Here is a 13,961-nt window from a genome sequence, read left to right as displayed (position 1 = left end):
TGAAGAGGCTGGATTGAAGTTGCTCATTGCTCACCAATGAATTGTAATTTTATGTGTATTTTTTTTTTTTTAATTGTTACTTAAAACATTTCCTGTCCAATTAATAAATTTTTCATGATAGTGCTAGTTCAATTTTCAATATCTTGTCTGAGATGATTTTATTGATTATTTTTAGGTCCAGCATGTATCGCTGCAGATTGTGTTCTACCTTTAAGATACCACTGCACTCAAAGCTGCTTTGTAGTTTGCTGATAAATTATATATAACCTGCCACATCTGCTAAGATTTTAATTGTCTTTCGGTCCTTTAGCAGTCAGGCCTATTTCTTTCTGAAAATAATTGAACAGGTAGGCATTTCTACATGCTAATGAACAAACTGATCAGGCAAAAGATTTAATGGACTTTATCCCGTAAACTTCCTAGTCACTGTAATTGCAATTTGAGTACTCATAAATTAATAGAGAATATCATCACAATGAACACGACACTTCACTTAGTCCCCTGACATTTTCTAGAGTTCATGAGTATAATTGGCTTGTGGGGTAGAATGTTAATTATCTGTGCATGATTCAAGATAAGTGTACAGTAATCTTATCATATTCATGGAGCAAAGAGATTGAGGCTTGGTTCAAACAACAAAAAAGTATTGATGAGGTTTATAATTGTACAAGCCATTGTTGGACCTGCTGTGTGGCTACCACTAGATTCCACTGACAGAGGATTATATAATCAGGCCCCTTGTAGAATCATCTAATGTAATAATTTCCTGAAAATGTAACAAGGCCTCAAAAGGTAAAAAATGTGTACTTAACTCAACCAAATTTAAAAAAAAAAAAAAACAATAATGTAATAATTTTACCAATAATGTAATAAACAAATCCTGACAGATTTGTAATAAAATTTTTACAGATAATGTAATACCTTAGTTATTACATTATTTGGGTTTTATTACATGTTCATGTAGATCTTTTATTCTCAAAACTGATCATGCAAAACCTGACCTAATATGTTCACTTTTAGTCCATAGTCCTACATTTTGAATTTTGCACATTTAAGCCTTTTGCAGCACAAATTCACAGCAAAAATGAAAGTGTCAAAAACTTGGTGTTAAGTGTTTCAGAGTTGATCTCAACCACCAAAGTGTATTTTTAATACTGTCTGATTTAATCAAAGTAAGCTCTACCCACTTGATTAGAACTGCTCTGCCAAATCCCAGACTTCTAGGATATATATATATATATATATATATATATACACACACACACACACACACACACACACACACACACACACACACACACACAAATAATGCAATAACTAAGGTATTACAGTATCGATACAAATGCTAGGATTTTTTATTGCATTATTGGTGAAATGATTACATTATTGGGGTTTATTATATTTTTGATCAAGGTAAGTGCAAATTTTAATACATTTCCAGGTGTTATTACATTTTCAAGAAATTATTACATTATAGCGTGCTACACCCCTGACTGACAGGACATAAGAAAATAGTGCCATCAGAGACTAGACAATCAGTAAACTCTTACTCATTTTCTTTAAAACCATGATCTGGAGTCAGTTATTTGAACTGTAATATACAGTCATATTTATTAGCAGGGTGTGAGTCCAACTCAATTCAGGTAAACCTTCCAAACATCCTTCATCAGAGATTCTCGACGTCGAGGTAAATCCACCTTTGTGCCACGGAATGCAGCCTCCCTATAGACCAGGGATGTCAAACTGCGGTCCTCGAGGGCCGGAGTCCTGCAGGTTTTAGAGTTTTCCCTACTCAAACTGCAGCTGATTCCAATTAACAGAATCATTATCAGGCTTATTCACAGCTTGCTTATGAGCTGATCATGAATCAGCTGTGTTAAAGAAGGGAAATATCCCAAACCTGAAGGACTCCGGTCCTCGAGGACTGGATCTCGCCATCCCTGCTATAGACCATCCCATTGTTTTTACGGCAACACATTCATACATTGGAAATCAATTGTCACGGGGTGTGCGGGGTGTTATGGACCCAAATGCAGGGAGGCAGGAGAACCACGGCAAGGATGAACGGAGTCCTGAACATAGTTTATTAACAAAAACACTAACAGGGGTACTGGGTAAAACTCTAAATAAGCAAAACCAACAAAGTTCTGAAAAGACCAAAAATCAAAGTAACAACAAAACACGAGAGTGGTGACAACGCCAATGATCTAACAAAGACTGAACGAAACTAGGAAATGAATACAAGTCAACTGACAAGACCAACGACAGACACCTGGACAAGACACAAGTGACTGGGGGAGATGATTGGACGACACACGGGAACAGGACGACGAGTACAGGTGCAAACAAAACCTAACAAGCAAGACAGGACACAAAGCCAGAACAAACCTGAGCATGATGCACAAATCATAACATCAATATCAATACATATTGATGGAATACTGCAGAACTGCATTTTTTTATTTTTTTGTTTTTTTATTTTTTATTTTTTATTTTTTTAATTTTTTTATTCTTAATTTTGTCTATTGTGAGTCAGTTATGGCAGAATATTTGGGACTGTATTGTAAATGCTATATAGTGCGATTACTGCAAAAACGTTTAAAGGCATTTGCAAGTACGTTCAAACTTATTTACAAATACGCCTGAACATACTTTCAAGAACGTTTTAATGTATTTGTAAGTACAGTATGCTCAATCATATTTAAATACAGAGTCATGTCAAGTCATCTTTATTTATATAGCGCTTTGTGACAGCCGTAACTGTCACAAAGCGCTTTATACATACTCCGGGAATTAAATGCAAAATTGTGACAGTGGACAGTCTTACCATCTGGTTATTTATTTTCAATTAAATTGTCCTTCTATTGACCGGTATGAAAAAAACAACAAACACAGAAGATTCACAATTTTGGAGGATTCATACAGGCTGTGCTGCTGTACAATGCTGCACCTGTTACCATGCATCAACTTTCAGTGCTAATGCAAGAACATTTGTGCTATTAATGCTGAGATGTGGGTGTGTCCACCCAAGAGTTTTTTAAAAATAAAATAGTTGGGCGTATAGGTCCTGGTGCTTGGGTCAACAACATTGCATGGAGTGATGTGCTGTGGAGGAGGTATAAAATCAAAGGAAACAAAGCAAGTTAGATGATAGCCGCAAGCAAAGAAAGGTTTTGTTATAAACATTTGTTTGTACAGTTAAAAAAAAAATAATAATCCAAGTCAAGATACTGTAAATGTTTCAAAATAAACCATGTGGCATTGCTCTCTTTTCTTAAAGGTAACAATAATTTAAACAAGAAGAAACGGTGTGTACCAAGTTTCACAGATCAGATAGTCATGGCAGTGTAAAGAAACAAAAACAACAATCAAATTGTCATCATTGGGCTTCCTTCGAATGCAGATACAAATCTGATAGGTGCATACAATGTCTGCCCAATCAGGGATCAATATAAATAAACACATTATAAAACAGCAGCTGTAAATCTAAACTACAGCTGATATATATATATATATATATAGAGAGAGAGAGAGAGAGAGAGAGAGAGAGAGAGAGAGAGAGAGAAAGAGAGAGAAAGAGAGAGTGAGAGAGAGAAAGAGAGAGAGAGAGAAAGAGAGAGAGAGAGAGAAAGATTCTCGTAGATAGATTCTCTGAGGCTGCATCTACATAGGAAGCACCAACCAAGATCGACAAGGAGCTGCGAAACTAGGACCGGAAAGGCATGTGCAGCCTTCAGCAAGCTTCAGAAAAGACTGTGGAACAATTAGCATGTCTGCCTCAGGGTAAATGCTAAGTCTACCGAGCTTTTCAACCCTCCTTTATGGAGCAGAAACATAGACGATCGACAGAGCCCAAGTCAAGAAACGACACGCATACATGATGCGGTAACTGAGGCACATCATGGACATCAAGTGGTATGACAGGATCACAAATGCAGAGATCCTCAGACATTCACTTTTCCCACAAAGCGCAAAATCACGGTAAAAAGTTAATTTAGCCTGTGCTTACAGTAAACAAACACCAAGACTCTTATTGCTTTTTCTGACCTCTGAACTTGTAATAACAAACCCCTTGGCGAAATTCAGTTTCGAGCCACTAAACTGTATCCTGGCAACCATCAAGAGCACGGATCGCTTAGAGAAGAGCTAACGGCAACGTCTGCTCCAGAAGGTTTGTTGGAGGATGCAGATTTGTCTGGATTGTGCCAGTGAGAGGCTGGACCAATCACCTTGGCACAGGCTCACCGCAAGGTGAGTGGTCAATGGCCTACGACTTTTGACCCGCAGAGGGCACCAACCAGAACTGAGGGACGGAGAACTGACCCAGACCTCCGTACAGGTGGTGATCTAACTAGGTTAGCTCGGCGAGTTTGGCAATATAGTAAACGAAGAAAAAAAAGAAAGAAAAAAATTGTGACACACAAACACCATGACAAAGAGATTTTTTTTCTCTGTTTGAGCCCAATGAGATCAACAACAACTCTGCTGAAGTCAACATTTTGACATTCAGAGATGTGAAGAGCCAGATGTGACGGCGCGGATGAAAGAGTGCAGACGAAGATCGCTGTGATAACCACATCTGGTCCTAAAACAGATACAACATTCAAGACTGTGGAGCACATCAGCAAACAAACACCGGCTATGGTGTTTTCTATCCCCTGAGGGTGAAGCCCACACACATTACTCATTCACTGTCATGACATGATATATTGATATATTACTCCAACCAAATTAACAAATGACGCAGTCCCATTCCTAGTTTTTTTACTCCCCGTGAATAACACACAGTAGGAATTCATGCAGACCACCACCCTGACATAACTCTTATGGATAGTAATATTTTCTTTCCCTGCCATTGGTTATTTATTTACCACAGTTCCAATCCACTTTCCCCCAAAGTATTGAGACAATCCATCCTGTCAGATTTATGTGGTTAACCAGGGTTGGGGGCACCAGAGTTTGACAGTATGCATGTCAGCTGCATGGGAGTGTTTTGGGAAGGTAATGAGGCTGCTGCAAGAATGGTATTAGGGGCTTATTGAGGCATTTAGGAGTTTCTGTAGTTGAAAAACCACAAATGCTACATATAGCTTCAAGGTGGGGGGGGGGGGGGGTGGGGGGGATAACTATGTTGATGACTTTGGTTTTCCTTTCTACTACTTCATTTTAATTTCAATGACTGCAATTTTGGTTCAATTATTCAATCTGCCTGAGTCGGTAATTTTAAGAAGCAAAAAACACATTCAAAAGTGTACACAACACACTGGAAAGTGAAACACAGGTGGACAAAAAAATACTTTCAATGGGCCCTTGAAAATGTTTGCCCCTGGATGTGGCAATCCAATTTTCTTCAATCAATGAGATTGGCATTGAGCAGGGTAAATAAGGATGGATTGTTTGTCCGTTAGCCCACTGTGGTGTGAACCTAGCACTTAAATGTAAAGTGACAGAACCAAGCCCCCCCCCCCCCCCCCCCCAGCATACCAACCTCTTCAAGTCAGCTTTTCTTCTCGATTTCCCTCTCTTGAATTGGAGTTTTTGCCTCTATTGCACAAAACCACCAGCGCTACTCTTAACGGGGACACAAAGGTCACTTACGTAGGGTCATGTTTCCCAACACCTACGCTACCCTGACACATATTTTAACTAAAGCTTTCTTCACTGAAAATGTTGTGTGAGCCTGCTTTTGTTTCCGCACAAAAGTCTGGTATGAGAAACAGACTTAAGGCTACGTACACACTGCAGGTCTTAACGCTCAATTCCGATTTTTGGGTGAAATCAGATTTTTTTGAATAAGCGTTCACATTACCTATTAATTGCGACTTCAGTCTGGTCTGCTGTGTGGACATAATGCGACCCCAAAGTGACCCGCATGCACAGAAGAAGATACAATGTCACTCACAACGCTGTGTTTGCGGAAGTAAATACGTATGGACTTTTATAAGTTTGTCGTCGGGGCTCATATTTTAATCATTTTATATCTACAAAGGAGTGATGCGGTAAGGGGTAGAAATAATAATTTGTGAAAAAAATAGGAATTTAGCCGTTCAGACTGACATAAAAAAAGTCAGATACAGGTTGAATTTGGGCAAAACAATCTGATCTGGGTCGCATTTGCCTGCAGTGTGAACGAAGCCTAAACTTATCTTGCTAGCTGCCGTCTAGCATAATTGTTATACATGCGTTTTTGTATTAAATGAGCTTAATCTCAAAACTTTCAATATCTTGCTAATTGCTGGAGAAAATGGTCCACAAAAGGAAAAGCTCCAAGCATAAGAAATAGAGCCACTGCTGAAGCTTCAGTGAAAAAAGAGGAAAAGGATAATGAAGCCTAATGTGTATTTACAATTGGTAGGAAATATAATTTGAATTTAACTGCAAAACTTTCAACAACACATGGTGATAAGAAATTTTATCTTAAGTGAGATACAAAAACTGCAAAATATATAATCATAAACTCACATCTCATAAAAGCATGTCAAGTTTAATATATCTAAGCCATTGTCTAGCATCATCACATTTGCGCTGACTGTCACTAGGGGTGCAAATATTAACCGGTTTTACGATTACGAAAATAAACCTAAAGTATTTCATTTTTTTACCTATTTTTGTGCTGTATTTGTTTTAAAAGGCAGCAACTTTTTTATTGTTGTTAATGTAAAACATTTTTAAAGAATGCTGTGATTTTTTAATTTTTTTTGTTTTGTTTTTCCCATTGAGACTATAATCATACACGAAAATCTAAAACCGTTGCACTCCTGTCAGTCATGTGGCTGGTTATTGTTGCGAGATGTCTCATTGCTGCAGTTTTGTGGGATTTGTAAACAACACTCCAAGAAAGGCAGCACCTCAAGATGGCGCCAAACACAAATCCCTTATCGGATTCGTCGCTATGTAGCTACAGGTAGTGATGGGAAAACGAAGCTTCATGAAGCATTTGTAATATTTTTTGACTCCCCTAGATGGTGCTCTTGGTTTAAATATGAAGGCTAGTGCAAAGGAAATTGATTACATTTCCACTGCATCTTTCAACCAAGAGTGCCATCTAGAGGAGTCAAAAAATATCACAAGTGCTTCATGAAGCTTCATTTTCCCATCACTAGCTACAGGTATGAAATATATGCACACACATACAGTACACAAACTGCTCCACTCTCTCTGAGTAATACAGTACTCGGCATATATGAGTACACCCCCTTAGATTACTAAATGAATGCATCCCACAACAAAAACGACTACTTCTAGTATTTTCTATGACCTCCATGACTGTTATGGATAGTAACATGTCTGCTAGAAAAATCCAAATATATATATACACATACACACACACACAGCATTTATAAATGTGCAATTTTTTACTCAGTGGTTACAAAAATGTTGCAGGCCTCCTCCATGTTTCACAAGAGGTGAAATGTTATTTTCTTTGTATGCATAATAAAATGTGTTTGCATCTATAAAAGTAAAATTGGTGTAACTTGGCTTGTCTCATCTGACCAAAGGCCATTCTCCCAGAGCATGATGGCTGGTCAATATGCTTTTGGGCAAATTCAAGTCTTGCTTGGATCATTAGTTGGATAACAATCGTTATTAATTTTCTTTCTTGAATGGATGGACGGGTACAACAAAAATGGACTACTAATTTTTTCAGAGAAAAGTGAAATCTGAAGACTATCATCAATATCATGTATGTGACAATTACTACCTAATTTTGGAAAGCATGTTCAAGGAGCTTGTTACAATTTTGTGTAATTCTATGTATACCCTCTTTTTTCGGGCCTTGTTGAAATCAGCAGTGGTGGTCTTGCATGCACGTGGACATTGGCACAAGCAGGATTCCTTCAGCAGGTTTCCATTTCTGTTTTGTGATTGTGGAGTGTGAGGTGGAAGCTTAAGCAATATAACATTGGAACAGATTGGTTGTTTCTTTAGTTTCAGGCTGAAAGATTACACACAGAGGTTCATCTGATATCGGCACAGCTTGAGAGCCAAGCTTAGCTGAGATTAGCATCAACACAGGTGGAAGGCTGTGCACAGAAACACAGATTTGGTTACAAGGTGCAGAAAATAATCAATTCGGTTGAACGTGTTGCACAGCTGCACACGCACGTACACAATCAGTTATTGCTGAGGTGCTGTTCGCCATCATTCATGTTTTAAAGAATGGCTGCGTGCACACACTCATCTGTCCCTGTCTGTGTGTGAGCTGCTTCCATTTTCTTGGCCAGGCACCCAGTCACTTTATTTTGCCGCAGGTAATCACAGAATGACAAGGTGTGGCCTGCTCTGATTTACTGCACCACCATGCCTGGAAGTTAAAAATGGAAAAGTGATAAACAAGACAGAGGGAACGCTCTTCGAGTCCCGCCACATGGAGGAGAGGAGATACAGTATGTGTCTAAGGATAAGATTGTGGAGGGGAGCAGTGTAAAAATACATGTTTGTCATAAATTACAACGAGACAGAAAAGGAGATTGTACTTTTTCTCTGTTATCCCCAGCTGTAAAGTGTGAGACAGTAACATGTGCAAACAGGGAATATAGTTTACAATTAGAGAGATAAAGTAGGCGCCGGAAGGGGAACAACGTTTAGAAGAAAATCTTTCCAGCTGTACTACCATTTGGTGTTTGACATGGTAGAAATAAGCATACAAGCAAAGCACTTCCATTTAAGAATTGATTTTAAATTCTCCCAATGTAAATAAATACTATAAAGCCAAACGTATCATATTAAAAAACAAAACACTTTGAGCCTTCTATTTCATGAGTATAATATTTCCCCCCCGATTAAAACTCTGACGTATATGATCGGACACTTGCGTTGCACGGATAATCCATTAGAGGGCAGTATCACCCAGCTGATGGCTTTTCCAGCAACCAAGAGCGCCCCAATTGAGAAAGGAGAGACACCTATACTTATTAAAAGTTCTGAAATACTAATATGTTTCATATGTGTTTATTATTATATTTTTGAATAATAAATGTACTAATTTAATGCATTGTGACCGAATGTATCAAATATGACACAAATAAAAAGTCATATGTGGAAGTTGATTTTCAAACTTTTTTTTGTTTGTTTGTTCAAAAGGACCAATAAATACTCTATTTACTAAGAATCAGAGTTTCCTCTCACTATCTGATATTTGTCAGAATGCCAAATATCGGCATCAGCCATACAAATCTGAAGGACGATAAAGCTGGTATCTCACTGAGCAGTGAATGATTGCAAAAGTTGCGAATGCAAGGTTTTCATCAGGATTTGTTAGATGTTCACAGATAGTTTTTACTTGTTAACACATTTTGAACATATTCAGACAGCTTTTCACTGTGAACATCTTTTGAAACCTTTTTACAGACCCTAACGAAAACCCAAAATTTGCCACATTCACATGCATTTGTCGCTCAGTGAGATACAGGAAACTTTTAATTTAAATTTCCACTTTATACAAAATGATGTTAACACTGGAAACTCCCCTACACCTTTTATTTATAAAATAAAAAAATAAAAAAATACAAATTAAGAAATTATGTTGACATTTTGAAAAACTTTATTTACAGTAGAAACCTTTAGGGAGCTATTTACTTGCTTAGTTTTTAATTTAGCTTAATACATGCTGATGACTCTGGAATTTCCCTTTTTTTGTCTATTACCATAATCAACAAGCAAGCATAAAAACAAAAAACAGCAAATGTTAATTTATTTTTAAATGAGCAAACTTCAGCACAAGGTCAAATAAACATTTCCTGCACTGTATGCAAAGAGTGAAACCCCGCTGATTTGCAATTCTTTCAACTTCAAATTTCAACTTAATTTCTTCATTTCTCCCCAGAGGGCAAAAGCAACACGGTACATACAGAAAGTGACATAGTGGTAGGGGTCCGGGGGACCCTTATTTCAATGAACATCAGAAACATGCAGTATTCTAGATATAGAGAATAACATTAAAAACACAAACAGTAAATTAGTTAAGTGGTCTTTAAAAGTGGCTCTTTCCCTAACATCCCCACTTACCAGCATTTAACCCGAGTTTTTCATTCACCATTGATTAACTATCCTCCAATTCTTCTAAGAACCATTTAGTTAACTATTCTCTTTAAAAAAATATATATATTTTTTTCGCTTCCTGTAATCCGCTCAGATTCCGCCTAAACTCCCTATTCCTTCAAAGGTGCCATGTTAGTGGAGGAGTTATGGATAAGCAGCGTGACAGAGGATTCCTTGTGTGGGAGAAAACAGTATGGTAAAATTCTCATGGAAAATAGTGACTTGTATTATCCAAATACAACTTAGTAAAATGTGTTGTCATTGTTGTTCTATTAGATGATGAAAAATGTTGTCAAAGCGCAAACCCTACAAACTTTTGAAAACCAGGATAGCAAGAGTATGAAACTCAAAAGCAACTGAACAGAGCTAAAAGTAGAAAATGAGAAAGGGTGCTCTTAATTTATTAAATGTGAACAAAAGACTAGTCAGTTATTATGTACACAGTATTTCAATGAATTCCAACATTTAATGTTTTCATTTCAGCGCAAGAAAGACAGCCCGAAGGATCGACCTTAACCACCAACTCCCTCATTCTCTTCATATATAGGCCCAGTATAGCGACAAATCCAGCGTGGTGCTATCTCCACCGGACCAACTGGAGGGTTTGACTGCACAAACAATAGAATCCCTCCTACTAATGTTCTCATTGTAGTGTACTTCTGACTGCCCACAACTGCCAACCTCCTCCACGTCCCACGCCTACTGTATGGTTACATCTATAGAAAAGAAATAGCATGGTTTTTCCCTTTTTTTGTTACCAGGGCTAATCCCCAAGTCAACAAGGCGTAGAAGAAAAGGGATGTTTTATTGCGGTTGGCGGATCAATAGCAGGGCGTGTAGGTGGCAATATTTAGTGATATATCAGTCGGTCAGGCAAGTAAATAGGGAAGGTTCCCCTTTGAGGAAGGAAGTAGGATAAAGCAACATGAAAAGCAGAGAGGAAAATAACTAAAGTGCTGTGAGCATATCATCACATGACAGAAATGGAAAATGTATAATTTAGAAATGATGGATTAAAAAATGGAAGACGATATTATTATCTTCTCATGTTGATAAATTGACAGTAAAGAGTTTAAACAGTCAACTGGTCCGCCTCTGAGTTCAACCTTAATGGATGAGCTCCATTACTGACGGTGGTGGGATCGACGATATAGTTACAATGTCAAGTCGTACAGGTCTAATAAACTGTCTGAGGTGCTTTAACACAGCGAGAAGTAAGTCATTACTTTAGCTCTGCTTTTTTGCATCACAGTCATGTAGTAAAACATCCATTGATGACCATGCAAATGCATTTGATGCTGCTCTGAAATTTCAACTATTCATCTCGCCAGAGGAGAAAAATAACATCGGCAATAGTTTATTTTCAGTTTTCAATCGGGTTCTAATACGTTTTTATACTCTGAAGCAAAACACAATCGGGGGTCTAATTTTATGCCCAGCGCAAGTCTAGCGCAAAGTGCAGTCTAACTAAAACCATGGAACAACTGTGAACAAACCATGGGTGGTTTTATTTGGGGATTTTGTTTAACTAGATAGAATCGGGCGTTTTGCACTGTTGGGCGCCGATGTGGGATGGAACACAGTTGGCCGTCAGGCAATCGAAGCGGCTCCCCTTATTCTCTTTAAAATCAGATGGATTATCCAATACTGTAAAATGTAAAAAAACAACAACAAAAAAGTGATGTTGGTTTATGGTAGCTTTCTATTCTTCTTATCCATTCAACCATTACATGTGTGGTGTTTTTCCCATTTGAAAAAAAGCAGTTAATTGCTATTTAAAGTACTTTTTAAAATGAAAATAACAATGTGCATTTATTTTCAGCAGGTGAGGTCATTCAAACTGAATGTGTTGTCTAGAAATACTGCACAGAAGAATCCAAAGTGGTTGTGCATTCCAAGAGAAATGTCAAATCTACGAAATAACAAACAGAGAAATATTGAGCCAGTATATTTGTATTTTCTCCGTGACATGCGGCGATCCAGGTAAGACAAAACAACGACACTCCAGAGAGCAAGCATTCCAGTTGTAGTGGGGTTTTGTCAACTAGAGGTTAGAAGTTCAGGTCTGGTCATTGAATGATTGGGCAGATTATTGGAGTAGTTTTGGTGGTCTGACTGCTTTTTGAAGAAAAGCCATCCAGCTCCGCTATTGACTTGTCATTGTGATTGATTGGCTGTGAGACCAAGCCCTAATGGCTTCATCAGCCGCAGGCCACGTACACATATGAGAACACCATAAGCTGACTTGCAGACTTTAGTGTCATTGTAGCTCCAAAACGTTCACCTCCAGTCCAATAGCCAGCACTCTCCAAAATACACACTAATTAAAAAGGGTTGTCTAAACTTGATTTGATTGCTGCTTCCGCCTGTTGAACTGATTTGAACAGACTTCTTTTTGTGTCTCCCTATTAGCCCGGGAATTGTTTCTTTTTCACTTCAGTTGCTTTCTCCAATTCTTTATCTTCTCGTTAGTCGTTAACTCAAGGATGCTCCTGAGCATCGGATGCTTTCAAGTCCTAACAAGCCCTTTAAATATCTAAATGGTCTCCTGTCTCCAATGTAAAAACACCTCTTCTATTACCCATTCCATCATTTTCTGATAACTATGTCAAATAAGATTAAAAAAAAAGAAAGATGTATACCGCCATAAATTTCTCCTTTGACCTTTCTTGATACTAAACCTGCAAAATTAAGGGCGATACAAGAGGAAACTATGCTTGTCTGGGAGAGCACAGCGTGGGTCCTGGAAAAAAAAAACTCCTTGGAATATAGTGACATAATACTAAAAGACAACTAAAAAACTCAAAGACTTACAAAAACCATTTACACAATGATGACCCATCTAAAAAACATTTTCCTCTAGCTTTTGCAGCAGAAAGTAAAGGGAATTAAAAACAATGAGAAGCTACTAAAAATAGATTTTTCTCTTTTAATATTATAACGCAGAACACTGTAGCGCTTTGAAATAATGTATTATATGCATACAATAGGTATAATTAGTTAAGACATTCAATGAGTTGGGAGAGCAAAGTATATCGCAGGGTTCACCAATTTCGGTCCGCGAGGTCCGGAGTCCTGCAGGTTTTAGATGTTTCCGCCTACCAACACACCTGATACTTAAGATCAGGATCGTTATCAGGCGTGCTGATGAACTGGTTATATGAATCAGGTGTGCTAGTGGGTGCAAACATCTAAAACCTGCAGGACTCCGGACCTCGAGGACCGGAATTGGTGAACCGCATACATAAAAAAGAGACCCCACATTTAGGCCTACTGCTTTGTCCTTTTGTTAGAAACAAACTATTTAATAGTTTTTTATGAACAAGCTCAGTAAATATGCAAATGTGTATACAGAGTATGGTCACAGGTAAATATGTAAAATTGAAGAAATCAAAATTAGGCATTTGGCTAGATTGTTTCATCTTTTTATTTTTGGAGTGAACGGAACAATTTACTGCAGGCCAATCATAGAGGAAAACAAGGATTATAGTAGGTAAGGGTGGCAAACGTTCTCATGTAAAGAAACAAAGGTTCCATCAACTATAAGTAAAGCATAAGGCAACAATGCATGTGTGAAACCGCGATAATGAGAATGCAACATCACAATAAAGTAGATAAAGATTCTAATAGGAGTGGATGTCAGATTTTAAAAACCATATGAGGAAGAAAAAAAACACACATCAGTTCTGAACCTGCAGTTCGATTCCATCTGTGACATCAATGCAAAGTGGCCTCTGCAAATCTAAGATGACCTCAAAGTGTAGCACAGGGTGTTAAAAATACCCTTTGCAGAGAAATGGGATTTCAAGAGCAAAGAGATAATTGTCTCAACTCCAATCTCGTTATCTGGGAACACGCAATTAGAGAAATGAAGCCGTCCATTAATTAATCTTAAATGCAAGCCTCCGAGCGTCTGGTGC

At 37.9% G+C, this 13,961-nt stretch overlaps 1 protein-coding gene across 13 annotated transcripts in view; it reads right to left on the bottom strand.

The window, feature by feature from the left end:
• Positions 1-13,961, bottom strand: part of rbfox3a (RNA binding fox-1 homolog 3a) — a 436,944-nt gene that overhangs the window by 337,469 nt on the left and 85,514 nt on the right. The window lies entirely within an intron of this gene.

Source organism: Leptonotus elevatus, chromosome 20, assembly GCF_054856555.1.
Source record: "Leptonotus elevatus isolate MCC_2025b chromosome 20, RoL_Lele_1.0, whole genome shotgun sequence".
In the NCBI taxonomy this organism is placed as follows: Eukaryota; Metazoa; Chordata; class Actinopteri; order Syngnathiformes; family Syngnathidae; genus Leptonotus; species Leptonotus elevatus.
Note: the sequence above shows the minus strand (reverse complement) of the source record. Positions and strands in the feature narration are given on the sequence as shown.